Genomic DNA, 16,260 nt, shown 5'->3' with positions numbered 1-16,260 from the left:
AACTGGCACTGGGAGGATCGCAGTGCCACCACTGCGAGGAGGCCCAGGACTCTGCGCGCCATACGCTGGAAGAATGTCCAGCATGGTCGGCGCCGCGCGGGGACCTAAGGGGCGTTATTGGGATGTACCTCTCGTTGCCGGTCGCGGTCGACCACATGATCGGCAGCGAGAGGTCAAGAGCAGCGTTTGCCTCCTTCTGCGAGATTATGATAACGCAGAGGGAGGCAGCGGAGAGGGAGAGGGAAGCCGACCACTCTCCGCCAGGAGGCTAGCATCGGCGGGGCAACCCCGACGAGGCCGACGGCCCCCTGGTAAGGGGCCGCAGACGTAATGGCGGCGGTGGGAATACTTAGTACTTCCACCGCCGCCAAGGGGGGCTGGCCGTTAAGGCGCCCCCGAGGTTGGCAGGTCGCGGGGGCGAGGTGGAGCAATAATCCCCTCCCCCCTCTACAAAGATGCGACCTGCCGGTCGACCCCCCTCCTTTTATTTTATAATATTTCATTTTATTCTATATATATTTTATATTCTATATTATAAATTTCATCTTTATCTTTTATTCCCCTTTATTTTGCCCCCCCTTCTTATGTTTGTTGTGGTTTGTCCATTGTATTTATTTACTTATTATTATTTGTTTATTTATTGACTTTTATTTGATCTATTTTATCTATACACGTTTTCATTTATAGATTTTATCTTTTATTTTATCATATTTTTAAGTTTTATGCGGGTAGACCAGGGGGGTGGGACGGGGGGAGGGGACAGACGCTAGCCGGAACTCGCCTCTGTCCCCTCCTTGTCGCGTGCGGAAGAAAATACAATGCAGCGTGTACGAGTATTTGCACATGTATAAAAATCGGATGCCGCGGTAACAAAAATTCTAAATTATACAGCACAAGTTGCAGCAATGCATGCGCATAAGTTTAATTACCTGCATACCGCCGTTTCCTCAAACTGTGTGTTCATAACTGGCACTGGGAGGATCGCAGTGCCACCACTGCGAGAAGGCCCAGGACTCTGCGCGCCATACGCTGGAAGAATGTCCAGCGTGGTCGGCGCCGCGCAGAGACCTAAGGGGCGTTATTGGGATGGACCTCTCGTTGCCGGTCGTGGTCGACCACATGATCGGCAGCGAGAGGTCAAGAGCAGCGTTTGCCTCCTTCTGCGAGATTGTGATAACGCAGAAGGAGGCAGCGGCGAGGGAGTGGGAAGCCGACCCCTTCTCCGCCAGGAGGCTAGCATCGGCGGGGCAACCCCCACGAGGCCGACGGCCTCCCGGTAAGGGGCCGCAGACGTAATGGCGGCGGTGGGACTACTAAGTACTTCCACCGCCGCCAAGGGGAGCTGGCCGTTAAGGCGGCCCCGAGGTGGGCAGGTCGCGGGGGGCGAGGTGGTGCAATAATCCCCCCCCTCTACAAAGATGCGACCTGCCGGTCGACCCCCCTCCTTTTATTTTATAATATTTCATTTTATTCTATATATATTTTATATTCTATATTATAAATTTCATCTTTATCTGTTATTCCCCTTTATTTTGCCCCCCTTCTTATGTTTGTTGTGGTTTGTCCATTGTATTTATTTACTTATTATTATTTGTTTATTTATTGACTTTTATTTGATCTATTTTATCTATACACGTTTTCATTTATAGATTTTATCTTTTATTTTATCATATTTTTAAGTTTTATGCGGGTAGACCAGGGGGGTGGGACGGGGGGAGGGGACAGACGCTAGCCGGAACTCGCCTCTGTCCCCTCCTTGTCGAGTGCGGAAGAAAATACAATGCAGCGTGTACGAGTATTTGCACATGTATAAAAATCGGATGCCGCGGTAACAAAAATTCTAAATTATACAGCACAAGTTGCAGCAATGCATGCGCATAAGTTTAATTACCTGCATACCGCCGTTTCCTCAAACTGTGTGTTCATAACTGGCACTGGGAGGATCGCAGTGCCACCACTGCGAGAAGGCCCAGGACTCTGCGCGCCATACGCTGGAAGAATGTCCAGCGTGGTCGGCGCCGCGCAGAGACCTAAGGGACGTTATTGGTATGGACCTCTCGTTGCCGGTCGTGGTCGACCACATGATCGGCAGCGAGAGGTCAAGAGCAGCGTTTGCCTCCTTCTGCGAGATTGTGATAACGCAGAAGGAGGCAGCGGCGAGGGAGAGGGAAGCCGACCCCTTCTCCGCCAGGAGGCTAGCATCGGCGGGGCAACCCCGACGAGGCCGACGGCCTCCCGGTAAGGGGCCGCAGACGTAATGGCGGCGGTGGGACTACTAAGTACTTCCACCGCCGCCAAGGGGAGCTGGCCGTTAAGGCGCCCCCGAGGTGGGCAGGCCGCGGGGGGCGAGGTGGTGCAGTAATCCCCCCCCTCTACAAAGATGCGACCTGCCGGTCGACCCCCCTCCTTTTATTTTATAATATTTCATTTTATTCTATATATATTTTATATTCTATGTTATAAATTTCATCTTTATCTTTTATTCCCCTTTATTTTGCCCCCCCTTCTTATGTTTGTTGTGGTTTGTCCATTGTATTTATTTACTTATTATTATTTGTTTATTTATTGACTTTTATTTGATCTATTTTATCTATACACGTTTTCATTTATAGATTTTATCTTTTATTTTATCATATTTTTAAGTTTTATGCGGGTAGACCAGGGGGGTGGGACGGGGGGAGGGGACAGACGCTAGCCGGAAATCGCCTCTGTCCCCTCCTTGTCGCGTGCGGAAGAAAATACAATGCAGCGTGTACGAGTATTTGCACATGTATAAAAATCGGATGCCGCGGTAACAAAAATTCTAAATTATACAGCACAAGTTGCAGCAATGCATGCGCATAAGTTTAATTACCTGCATACCGCCGTTTCCTCAAACTGTGTGTTCATAACTGGCACTGGGAGGATCGCAGTGCCACCACTGCGAGAAGGCCCAGGACTCTGCGCGCCATACGCTGGAAGAATGTCCAGCGTGGTCGGCGCCGCGCAGAGACCTAAGGGGCGTTATTGGGATGGACCTCTCGTTGCCGGTCGTGGTCGACCACATGATCGGCAGCGAGAGGTCAAGAGCAGCGTTTGCCTCCTTCTGCGAGATTGTGATAACGCAGAAGGAGGCAGCGGCGAGGGAGAGGGAAGCCGACCCCTTCTCCGCGAGGAGGCTAGCATCGGCGGGGCAACCCCGACGAGGCCGACGGCCTCCCGGTAAGGGGCCGCAGACGTAATGGCGGCGGTGGGACTACTAAGTACTTCCACCGCCGCCAAGGGGAGCTAGCCGTTAAGGCGCCCCCGAGGTGGGCAGGCCGCGGGGGGCGAGGTGGTGCAATAATCCCCCCCCTCTACAAAGATGCGACCTGCCGGTCGACCCCCCTCCTTTTATTTTATAATATTTCATTTTATTCTATATATATTTTATATTCTATGTTATAAATTTTATCTTTATCTTTTATTCCCCTTTATTTTGCCCCCCCTTCTTATGTTTGTTGTGGTTTGTCCATTGTATTTATTTACTTATTATTATTTGTTTATTTATTGACTTTTATTTGATCTATTTTATCTATACACGTTTTCATTTATAGATTTTATCTTTTATTTTATCATATTTTTAAGTTTTATGCGCCTCGAAAAGGGGGGTGGGACGGGGGGAGGGGACAGACGCTAGCCGGAACTCGCCTCTGTCCCCTCCTTGTCGCGTGCGGAAGAAAATACAATGCAGCGTGTACGAATATTTGCACATGTATAAAAATCGGATGCCGCGGTAACAAAAATTCTAAATTATACAGCACAAGTTGCAGCAATGCATGCGCATAAGTTAAATTACCTGCATACCGCCGTTTCCTCAAACTGTGTGTTCATAACTGGCACTGGGAGGATCCCAGTGCCACCACTGCGAGGAGGCCCAGGACTCTGCGCGCCATACGCTGGAAGAATGTCCAGCGTGGTCGGCGCCGCGCAGAGACCTAAGGGGCGTTATTGGGATGGACCTCTCGTTGCCGGTCGTGGTCGACCACATGATCGGCAGCGAGAGGTCAAGAGCAGCGTTTGCCTCCTTCTGCGAGATTGTGATAACGCAGAAGGAGGCAGCGGCGAGGGAGAGGGAAGCCGACCCCTTCTCCGCCAGGAGGCTAGCATCGGCGAGGCAACCCCCACGAGGCCGACGGCCTCCCGGTAAGGGGCCGCAGGCGTAATGGCGGCGGTGGGACTACTAAGTACTTCCACCGCCGCTAAGGGGAGCTGGCCGTTGAGGCGCCCCCGAGGTGGGCAGGTCGCGGAGGGCGAGGTGGTGCAATAATCCCCCCCCCCCTCTACAAAGATGCGACCTGCCGGTCGACCCCCGTCCTTTTATTTTATAATATTTCATTTTATTCTATACATATTTTATATTCTATATTATAAATTTCATCTTTATCTTTTATTCCCCTTTATTTTGCCCCCCTTCTTATGTTTGTTGTGGTTTGTCCATTGTATTTATTTACTTATTATTATTTGTTTATTTATTGACTTTTATTTGATCTATTTTATTTATACACGTTTTCATTTATAGATTTTATCTTTTATTTTATCATATTTTTAAGTTTTATGCGGGTAGACCAGGGGGGGGACGGGGGGAGGGGACAGACGCTAGCCGGAACTCGCCTCTGTCCCCTCCTTGTCGCGTGCGGAGGAAAATACAATGCAGCGTGTACGAGTATTTGCACATGTATAAAAATCGGATGCCGCGGTAACAAAAATTCTAAATTATACAGCACAAGTTGCAGCAATGCATGCGCATAAGTTAAATTACCTGCATACCGCCGTTTCGTCAAACTGTGTGTTCATAACTGGCACTGGGAGGATCGCAGTGCCACCACTCCGAGGAGGCCCAGGAGTCTGCGCGCCATACGCTGGAAGAATGCCCAGCGTGGTCGGCGCCGCACAGAGACATAAGGGGCGTTATTGGGATGGACCTCTCGTTGCCGGTCGTGGTCGACCACATGATCGGCAGCGAGAGGTCAAGAGCAGCGTTTGCCTCCTTCTGCGAGATTGTGATAACGCAGAAGGAGGCAGCGGCGAGGGAGAGGGAAGCCGACCCCTTCTCCGCCAGGAGGCTAGCATCGGCGGGGCAACCCCGACGAGGCCGACGGCCTCCCGGTAAGGGGCCGCAGACGTAATGGCGGCGGTGAGACTACTAAGTACTTCCACCGCCGCCAAGGGGAGCTGGCCGTTAAGGCGCCCCCGAGGTGGGCAGGCCGCGGGGGGCGAGGTGGTGCAATAATCCCCCCCCTCTACAAAGATGCGACCTGCCGGTCGACCCCCCTCCTTTTATTTTATAATATTTCATTTTATTCTATATATATTTTATATTCTATGTTATAAATTTCATCTTTATCTTTTATTCCCCTTTATTTTGCCCCCCCTTCTTATGTTTGTTGTGGTTTGTCCATTGTATTTATTTACTTATTATTATTTGTTTATTTATTGACTTTCATTTGATCTATTTTATCTATACACGTTTCCATTTATAGATTTTATCTTTTATTTTATCATATTTTTAAGTTTTATGCGGGTCGACCAGGGGGGTGGGACGGGGGGAGGGGACAGACGCTAGCCGGAACTCGCCTCTGTCCCCTCCTTGTCGCGTGCGGAAGAAAATACAATGCAGCGTGTACGAGTGTTTGCACATGTATAAAAATCGGATGCCGCGGTAACAAAAATTCTAAATTATACAGCACAAGTTGCAGCAATGCATGCGCATAAGTTAAATTACCTGCATACCGCCGTTTCCTCAAACTGTGTGTTCATAACTGGCACTGGGAGGATCGCAGTGCCACCACTGCGAGGAGGCCCAGGACTCTGCGCGCCATACGCTGGAAGAATGTCCAGCATGGTCGGCGCCGCGCGGGGACCTAAGGGGCGTTATTGGGATGTACCTCTCGTTGCCGGTCGCGGTCGACCACATGATCGGCAGCGAGAGGTCAAGAGCAGCGTTTGCCTCCTTCTGCGAGATTATGATAACGCAGAGGGAGGCAGCGGAGAGGGAGAGGGAAGCCGACCACTCTCCGCCAGGAGGCTAGCATCGGCGGGGCAACCCCGACGAGGCCGACGGCCCCCCGGTAAGGGGCCGCAGACGTAATGGCGGCGGTGGGAATACTTAGTACTTCCACCGCCGCCAAGGGGGGCTGGCCGTTAAGGCGCCCCCGAGGTTGGCAGGTCGCGGGGGCGAGGTGGAGCAATAATCCCCTCCCCCCTCTACAAAGATGCGACCTGCCGGTCGACCCCCCTCCTTTTATTTTATAATATTTCATTTTATTCTATATATATTTTATATTCTATATTATAAATTTCATCTTTATCTTTTATTCCCCTTTATTTTGCCCCCCCTTCTTATGTTTGTTGTGGTTTGTCCATTGTATTTATTTACTTATTATTATTTGTTTATTTATTGACTTTTATTTGATCTATTTTATCTATACACGTTTTCATTTATAGATTTTATCTTTTATTTTATCATATTTTGAAGTTTTATGCGGGTCGACCAGGGGGGTGGGACGGGGGGAGGGGACAGACGCTAGCCGGAACTCGCCTCTGTCCCCTCCTTGTCGCGTGCGGAAGAAAATACAATGCAGCGTGTACGAGTGTTTGCACATGTATAAAAATCGGATGCCGCGGTAACAAAAATTCTAAATTATACAGCACAAGTTGCAGCAATGCATGCGCATAAGTTTAATTACCTGCATACCGCCGTTTCCTCAAACTGTGTGTTCATAACTGGCACTGGGAGGATCGCAGTGCCACCACTGCGAGGAGGCCCAGGACTCTGCGCGCCATACGCTGGAAGAATGTCCAGCGTGGTCGGCGCCGCGCAGAGACCTAAGGGGCGTTATTGGGATGGACCTCTCGTTGCCGGTCGTGGTCGACCACATGATCGGCAGCGAGAGGTCAAGAGCAGCGTTTGCCTCCTTCTGCGAGATTGTGATAACGCATATGGAGGCAGCGGCGAGGGAGAGGGAAGCCGACCCCTTCTCCGCCAGGAGGCTAGCATCGGCGGGGCAACCCCCACGAGGCCGACGGCCTCCCGGTAAGGGGCCGCAGACGTTATGGCGGCGGTGGGACTACTAAGTACTTCCACCGCCGCCAATGGGGGCTGGCCGTTACGGCGCCCCCGAGGTGGGCAGGTCGCGGGGGGCGAGGTGGTGCAATAATCCCCCCCCTCTACAAAGATGCGACCTGCCGGTCGACCCCCCTCCTTTTATTTTATAATATTTCATTTTATTCTATATATATTTTATATTCTATGTTATAAATTTCATCTTTATCTTTTATTCCCCTTTATTTTGCCACCCCTTCTTATGTTTGTTGTGGTTTGTCCATTGTATTTATTTACTTATTATTATATGTTTATTTATTGACTTTTATTTGATCTATTTTATCTATACACGTTTTCATTTATAGATTTTATCTTTTATTTTATCATATTTTTAAGTTTTATGCGGGTCGACCAGGGGGATGGGACGGGGGGAGGGGACAGACGCTAGCCGGAACTCGCCTCTGTCCCCTCCTTGTCGCGTGCGGAAGAAAATACAATGCAGCGTGTACGAGTATTTGCACATGTATAAAAATCGGATGCCGCGGTAACAAAAATTCTAAATTATACAGCACAAGTTGCAGCAATGCATGCGCATAAGTTAAATTACCTGCATACCGCCGTTTCCTCAAACTGTGTGTTCATAACTGGCACTGGGAGGATCGCAGTGCCACCACTGCGAGGAGGCCCAGGACTCTGCGCGCCATACGCTGGAAGAATGTCCAGCATGGTCGGAGCCGCGCAGGGACCTAAGGGGCGTTATTGGGATGTACCTCTCGTTGCCGGTCGCGGTCGACCACATGATCGGCAGCGAGAGGTCAAGAGCAGCGTTTGCCTCCTTCTGCGAGATTATGATAACGCAGAAGGAGGCAGCGGAGAGGGAGAGGGAAGCCGACCACTCTCCGCCAGGAGGCTAGCATCGGCGGGGCAACCCCGACGAAGCCGACGGCCCCCCGGTAAGGGGCCGCAGACGTAATGGCGGCGGTGGGAATACTTAGTACTTCCACCGCCGCCAAGGGGGGCTGGCCGTTAAGGCGCCCCCGAGGTTGGCAGGTCGCGGGGGCGAGGTGGAGCAATAATCCCCTCCCCCCTCTACAAAGATGCGACCTGCCGGTCGACCCCCCTCCTTTTATTTTATAATATTTCATTTTATTCTATATATATTTTATATTCTATATTATAAATTTCATCTTTATCTTTTATTCCCCTTTATTTTGCCCCCCCTTCTTATGTTTGTTGTGGTTTGTCCATTGTATTTATTTACTTATTATTATTTGTTTATTTATTGACTTTTATTTGATCTATTTTATCTATACACGTTTTCATTTATAGATTTTATCTTTTATTTTATCATATTTTTAAGTTTTATGCGGGTCGACCAGGGGGGTGGGACGGGGGGAGGGGACAGACGCTAGCCGGAACTCGCCTCTGTCCCCTCCTTGTCGCGTGCGGAAGAAAATACAATGCAGCGTGTACGAGTGTTTGCACATGTATAAAAATCGGATGCCGCGGTAACAAAAATTCTAAATTATACAGCACAAGTTGCAGCAATGCATGCGCATAAGTTAAATTACCTGCATACCGCCGTTTCCTCAAACTGTGTGTTCATAACTGGCACTGGGAGGATCGCAGTGCCACCACTGCGAGGAGGCCCAGGACTCTGCGCGCCATACGCTGGAAGAATGTCCAGCATGGTCGGCGCCGCGCGGGGACCTAAGGGGCGTTATTGGGATGTACCTCTCGTTGCCGGTCGCGGTCGACCACATGATCGGCAGCGAGAGGTCAAGAGCAGCGTTTGCCTCCTTCTGCGAGATTATGATAACGCAGAGGGAGGCAGCGGAGAGGGAGAGGGAAGCCGACCACTCTCCGCCAGGAGGCTAGCATCGGCGGGGCAACCCCGACGAGGCCGACGGCCCCCCGGTAAGGGGCCGCAGACGTAATGGCGGCGGTGGGAATACTTAGTACTTCCACCGCCGCCAAGGGGGGCTGGCCGTTAAGGCGCCCCCGAGGTTGGCAGGTCGCGGGGGCGAGGTGGAGCAATAATCCCCTCCCCCCTCTACAAAGATGCGACCTGCCGGTCGACCCCCCTCCTTTTATTTTATAATATTTCATTTTATTCTATATATATTTTATATTCTATATTATAAATTTCATCTTTATCTTTTATTCCCCTTTATTTTGCCCCCCCTTCTTATGTTTGTTGTGGTTTGTCCATTGTATTTATTTACTTATTATTATTTGTTTATTTATTGACTTTTATTTGATCTATTTTATCTATACACGTTTTCATTTATAGATTTTATCTTTTATTTTATCATATTTTTAAGTTTTATGCGGGTCGACCAGGGGGGTGGGACGGGGGGAGGGGACAGACGCTAGCCGGAACTCGCCTCTGTCCCCTCCTTGTCGCGTGCGGAAGAAAATACAATGCAGCGTGTACGAGTGTTTGCACATGTATAAAAATCGGATGCCGCGGTAACAAAAATTCTAAATTATACAGCACAAGTTGCAGCAATGCATGCGCATAAGTTAAATTACCTGCATACCGCCGTTTCCTCAAACTGTGTGTTCATAACTGGCACTGGGAGGATCGCAGTGCCACCACTGCGAGGAGGCCCAGGACTCTGCGCGCCATACGCTGGAAGAATGTCCAGCATGGTCGGCGCCGCGCGGGGACCTAAGGGGCGTTATTGGGATGTACCTCTCGTTGCCGGTCGCGGTCGACCACATGATCGGCAGCGAGAGGTCAAGAGCAGCGTTTGCCTCCTTCTGCGAGATTATGATAACGCAGAGGGAGGCAGCGGAGAGGGAGAGGGAAGCCGACCACTCTCCGCCAGGAGGCTAGCATCGGCCGGGCAACCCCGACGAGGCCGACGGCCCCCCGGTAAGGGGCCGCAGACGTAATGGCGGCGGTGGGAATACTTAGTACTTCCACCGCCGCCAAGGGGGGCTGGCCGTTAAGGCGCCCCCGAGGTTGGCAGGTCGCGGGGGCGAGGTGGAGCAATAATCCCCTCCCCCCTCTACAAAGATGCGACCTGCCGGTCGACCCCCCTCCTTTTATTTTATAATATTTCATTTTATTCTATATATATTTTATATTCTATATTATAAATTTCATCTTTATCTTTTATTCCCCTTTATTTTGCCCCCCCTTCTTATGTTTGTTGTGGTTTGTCCATTGTATTTATTTACTTATTATTATTTGTTTATTTATTGACTTTTATTTGATCTATTTTATCTATACACGTTTTCATTTATAGATTTTATCTTTTATTTTATCATATTTTTAAGTTTTATGCGGGTCGACCAGGGGGGTGGGACGGGGGGAGGGGACAGACGCTAGCCGGAACTCGCCTCTGTCCCCTCCTTGTCGCGTGCGGAAGAAAATACAATGCAGCGTGTACGAGTGTTTGCACATGTATAAAAATCGGATGCCGCGGTAACAAAAATTCTAAATTATACAGCACAAGTTGCAGCAATACATGCGCATAAGTTAAATTACCTGCATACCGCCGTTTCCTCAAACTGTGTGTTCATAACTGGCACTGGGAGGATCGCAGTGCCACCACTGCGAGGAGGCCCAGGACTCTGCGCGCCATACGCTGGAAGAATGTCCAGCATGGTCGGCGCCGCGCGGGGACCTAAGGGGCGTTATTGGGATGTACCTCTCGTTGCCGGTCGCGGTCGACCACATGATCGGCAGCGAGAGGTCAAGAGCAGCGTTTGCCTCCTTCTGCGAGATTATGATAACGCAGAGGGAGGCAGCGGAGAGGGAGAGGGAAGCCGACCACTCTCCGCCAGGAGGCTAGCATCGGCGGGGCAACCCCGACGAGGCCGACGGCCCCCCGGTAAGGGGCCGCAGACGTAATGGCGGCGGTGGGAATACTTAGTACTTCCACCGCCGCCAAGGGGGGCTGGCCGTTAAGGCGCCCCCGAGGTTGGCAGGTCGCGGGGGCGAGGTGGAGCAATAATCCCCTCCCCCCTCTACAAAGATGCGACCTGCCGGTCGACCCCCCTCCTTTTATTTTATAATATTTCATTTTATTCTATATATATTTTATATTCTATATTATAAATTTCATCTTTATCTTTTATTCCCCTTTATTTTGCCCCCCCTTCTTATGTTTGTTGTGGTTTGTCCATTGTATTTATTTACTTATTATTATTTGTTTATTTATTGACTTTTATTTGATCTATTTTATCTATACACGTTTTCATTTATAGATTTTATCTTTTATTTTATCATATTTTTAAGTTTTATGCGGGTCGACCAGGGGGGTGGGACGGGGGGAGGGGACAGACGCTAGCCGGAACTCGCCTCTGTCCCCTCCTTGTCGCGTGCGGAAGAAAATACAATGCAGCGTGTACGAGTGTTTGCACATGTATAAAAATCGGATGCCGCGGTAACAAAAATTCTAAATTATACAGCACAAGTTGCAGCAATGCATGCGCATAAGTTAAATTACCTGCATACCGCCGTTTCCTCAAACTGTGTGTTCATAACTGGCACTGGGAGGATCGCAGTGCCACCACTGCGAGGAGGCCCAGGACTCTGCGCGCCATACGCTGGAAGAATGTCCAGCATGGTCGGCGCCGCGCGGGGACCTAAGGGGCGTTATTGGGATGTACCTCTCGTTGCCGGTCGCGGTCGACCACATGATCGGCAGCGAGAGGTCAAGAGCAGCGTTTGCCTCCTTCTGCGAGATTATGATAACGCAGAGGGAGGCAGCGGAGAGGGAGAGGGAAGCCGACCACTCTCCGCCAGGAGGCTAGCATCGGCGGGGCAACCCCGACGAGGCCGACGGCCCCCCGGTAAGGGGCCGCAGACGTAATGGCGGCGGTGGGAATACTTAGTACTTCCACCGCCGCCAAGGGGGGCTGGCCGTTAAGGCGCCCCCGAGGTTGGCAGGTCGCGGGGGCGAGGTGGAGCAATAATCCCCTCCCCCCTCTACAAAGATGCGACCTGCCGGTCGACCCCCCTCCTTTTATTTTATAATATTTCATTTTATTCTATATATATTTTATATTCTATATTATAAATTTCATCTTTATCTTTTATTCCCCTTTATTTTGCCCCCCCTTCTTATGTTTGTTGTGGTTTGTCCATTGTATTTATTTACTTATTATTATTTGTTTATTTATTGACTTTTATTTGATCTATTTTATCTATACACGTTTTCATTTATAGATTTTATCTTTTATTTTATCATATTTTGAAGTTTTATGCGGGTCGACCAGGGGGGTGGGACGGGGGGAGGGGACAGACGCTAGCCGGAACTCGCCTCTGTCCCCTCCTTGTCGCGTGCGGAAGAAAATACAATGCAGCGTGTACGAGTGTTTGCACATGTATAAAAATCGGATGCCGCGGTAACAAAAATTCTAAATTATACAGCACAAGTTGCAGCAATGCATGCGCATAAGTTAAATTACCTGCATACCGCCGTTTCCTCAAACTGTGTGTTCATAACTGGCACTGGGAGGATCGCAGTGCCACCACTGCGAGGAGGCCCAGGACTCTGCGCGCCATACGCCGGAAGAATGTCCAGCATGGTCGGCGCCGCGCGGGGACCTAAGGGGCGTTATTGGGATGTACCTCTCGTTGCCGGTCGCGGTCGACCACATGATCGGCAGCGAGAGGTCAAGAGCAGCGTTTGCCTCCTTCTGCGAGATTATGATAACGCAGAGGGAGGCAGCGGAGAGGGAGAGGGAAGCCGACCACTCTCCGCCAGGAGGCTAGCATCGGCGGGGCAACCCCGACGAAGCCGACGGCCCCCCGGTAAGGGGCCGCAGACGTAATGGCGGCGGTGGGAATACTTAGTACTTCCACCGCCGCCAAGGGGGGCTGGCCGTTAAGGCGCCCCCGAGGTGGGCAGGTCGCGGGGGGCGAGGTGGAGCAATAATCCCCTCCCCCCCTCTACAAAGATGCGACCTGCCGGTCGACCCCCGTCCTTTTATTTTATAATATTTCATTTTATTCTATATATATTTTATATTCTATATTATAAATTTCATCTTTATCTTTTATTCCCCTTTATTTTGCCCCCCTTCTTATGTTTGTCGTGGTTTGTCCATTGTATTTATTTACTTATTATTATTTGTTTATTTATTGACTTTTATTTGATCTATTTTATCTATACACGTTTTCATTTATAGATTTTATCTTTTATTTTATAATATTTTTAAGTTTTATGCGGGTCGACCAGGGGGTTGGGACGGGGGGAGGGGACAGACGCTAGCCGGAACTCGCCTCTGTCCCCTCCTTGTCGCGTGCGGAAGAAAATACAATGCAGCCTGTACGAGTATTTGCACATGTATAATTATCGGATGGCGCGGTAACAAAAATTCTAAATTATACAGCACAAGTTGCAGCAATGCATGCGCATAAGTTTAATTACCTGCATACCGCCGTTTCCTCAAACTGTGTGTTCATAACTGGCACTGGGAGGATCGCAGTGCCACCACTGCGAGGAGGCCCAGGACTCTGCGCGCCATACGCTGGAAGAATGTCCAGCGTGGTCGGCGCCGCGCAGAGACCTAAGGGGCGTTATTGGGATGGACCTCTCGTTGCCGGTCGTGGTCGACCACATGATCGGCAGCGAGAGGTCAAGAGCAGCGTTTGCCTCCTTCTGCGAGATTGTGATAACGCATATGGAGGCAGCGGCGAGGGAGAGGGAAGCCGACCCCTTCTCCGCCAGGAGGCTAGCATCGGCGGGGCAACCCCCACGAGGCCGACGGCCTCCCGGTAAGGGGCCGCAGACGTTATGGCGGCGGTGGGACTACTAAGTACTTCCACCGCCGCCAATGGGGGCTGGCCGTTACGGCGCCCCCGAGGTGGGCAGGTCGCGGGGGGCGAGGTGGTGCAATAATCCCCCCCCTCTACAAAGATGCGACCTGCCGGTCGACCCCCCTCCTTTTATTTTATAATATTTCATTTTATTCTATATATATTTTATATTCTATGTTATAAATTTCATCTTTATCTTTTATTCCCCTTTATTTTGCCACCCCTTCTTATGTTTGTTGTGGTTTGTCCATTGTATTTATTTACTTATTATTATATGTTTATTTATTGACTTTTATTTGATCTATTTTATCTATACACGTTTTCATTTATAGATTTTATCTTTTATTTTATCATATTTTTAAGTTTTATGCGGGTCGACCAGGGGGATGGGACGGGGGGAGGGGACAGACGCTAGCCGGAACTCGCCTCTGTCCCCTCCTTGTCGCGTGCGGAAGAAAATACAATGCAGCGTGTACGAGTATTTGCACATGTATAAAAATCGGATGCCGCGGTAACAAAAATTCTAAATTATACAGCACAAGTTGCAGCAATGCATGCGCATAAGTTAAATTACCTGCATACCGCCGTTTCCTCAAACTGTGTGTTCATAACTGGCACTGGGAGGATCGCAGTGCCACCACTGCGAGGAGGCCCAGGACTCTGCGCGCCATACGCTGGAAGAATGTCCAGCATGGTCGGAGCCGCGCAGGGACCTAAGGGGCGTTATTGGGATGTACCTCTCGTTGCCGGTCGCGGTCGACCACATGATCGGCAGCGAGAGGTCAAGAGCAGCGTTTGCCTCCTTCTGCGAGATTATGATAACGCAGAAGGAGGCAGCGGAGAGGGAGAGGGAAGCCGACCACTCTCCGCCAGGAGGCTAGCATCGGCGGGGCAACCCCGACGAAGCCGACGGCCCCCCGGTAAGGGGCCGCAGACGTAATGGCGGCGGTGGGAATACTTAGTACTTCCACCGCCGCCAAGGGGGGCTGGCCGTTAAGGCGCCCCCGAGGTGGGCAGGTCGCGGGGGGCGAGGTGGAGCAATAATCCCCTCCCCCCCTCTACAAAGATGCGACCTGCCGGTCGACCCCCGTCCTTTTATTTTATAATATTTCATTTTATTCTATATATATTTTATATTCTATATTATAAATTTCATCTTTATCTTTTATTCCCCTTTATTTTGCCCCCCTTCTTGTTTGTCGTGGTTTGTCCATTGTATTTATTTACTTATTATTATTTGTTTATTTATTGACTTTTATTTGATCTATTTTATCTATACACGTTTTCATTTATAGATTTTATCTTTTATTTTATCATATTTTTAAGTTTTATGCGGGTCGACCAGGGGGGTGGGACGGGGGGAGGGGACAGACGCTAGCCGGAACTCGCCTCTGTCCCCTCCTTGTCGCGTGCGGAAGAAAATACAATGCAGCGTGTACGAGTATTTGCACATGTATAAAAATCGGATGCCGCGGTAACAAAAATTCTAAATTATACAGCACAAGTTGCAGCAATGCATGCGCATAAGTTAAATTACCTGCATACCGCCGTTTCCTCAAACTGTGTGTTCATAACTGGCACTGGGAGGATCGCAGTGCCACCACTGCGAGGAGGCCCAGGACTCTGCGCGCCATACGCTGGAAGAATGTCCAGCATGGTCGGCGCCGCGCGGGGACCTAAGGGGCGTTATTGGGATGTACCTCTCGTTGCCGGTCGCGGTCGACCACATGATCGGCAGCGAGAGGTCAAGAGCAGCGTTTGCCTCCTTCTGCGAGATTATGATAACGCAGAGGGAGGCAGCGGAGAGGGAGAGGGAAGCCGACCACTCTCCGCCAGGAGGCTAGCATCGGCGGGGCAACCCCGACGAAGCCGACGGCCCCCGGTAAGGGGCCGCAGACGTAATGGCGGCGGTGGGAATACTTAGTACTTCCACCGCCGCCAAGGGGGGCTGGCCGTTAAGGCGCCCCCGAGGTGGGCAGGTCGCGGGGGGCGAGGTGGAGCAATAATCCCCTCCCCCCTCTACAAAGATGCGACCTGCCGGTCGACCCCCCTCCTTTTATTTTATAATATTTCATTTTATTCTATATATATTTTATATTCTATATTATAAATTTCATCTTTATCTTTTATTCCCCTTTATTTTGCCCCCCCTTCTTATGTTTGTTGTGGTTTGTCCATTGTATTTATTTACTTATTATTATTTGTTTATTTATTGACTTTTATTTGATCTATTTTATCTATACACGTTTTCATTTATAGATTTTATCTTTTATTTTATCATATTTTTAAGTTTTATGCGGGTCGACCAGGGGGGTGGGACGGGGGGAGGGGACAGACGCTAGCCGGAACTCGCCTCTGTCCCCTCCTTGTCGCGTGCGGAAGAAAATACAATGCAGCGTGTACGAGTGTTTGCACA

The sequence above is a fragment of the Lasioglossum baleicum genome, unplaced genomic scaffold (assembly GCF_051020765.1).
Source record: "Lasioglossum baleicum unplaced genomic scaffold, iyLasBale1 scaffold0024, whole genome shotgun sequence".
NCBI lineage: Eukaryota > Metazoa > Arthropoda > Insecta > Hymenoptera > Halictidae > Lasioglossum > Lasioglossum baleicum.
This window is presented reverse-complemented; position numbering follows the sequence as displayed.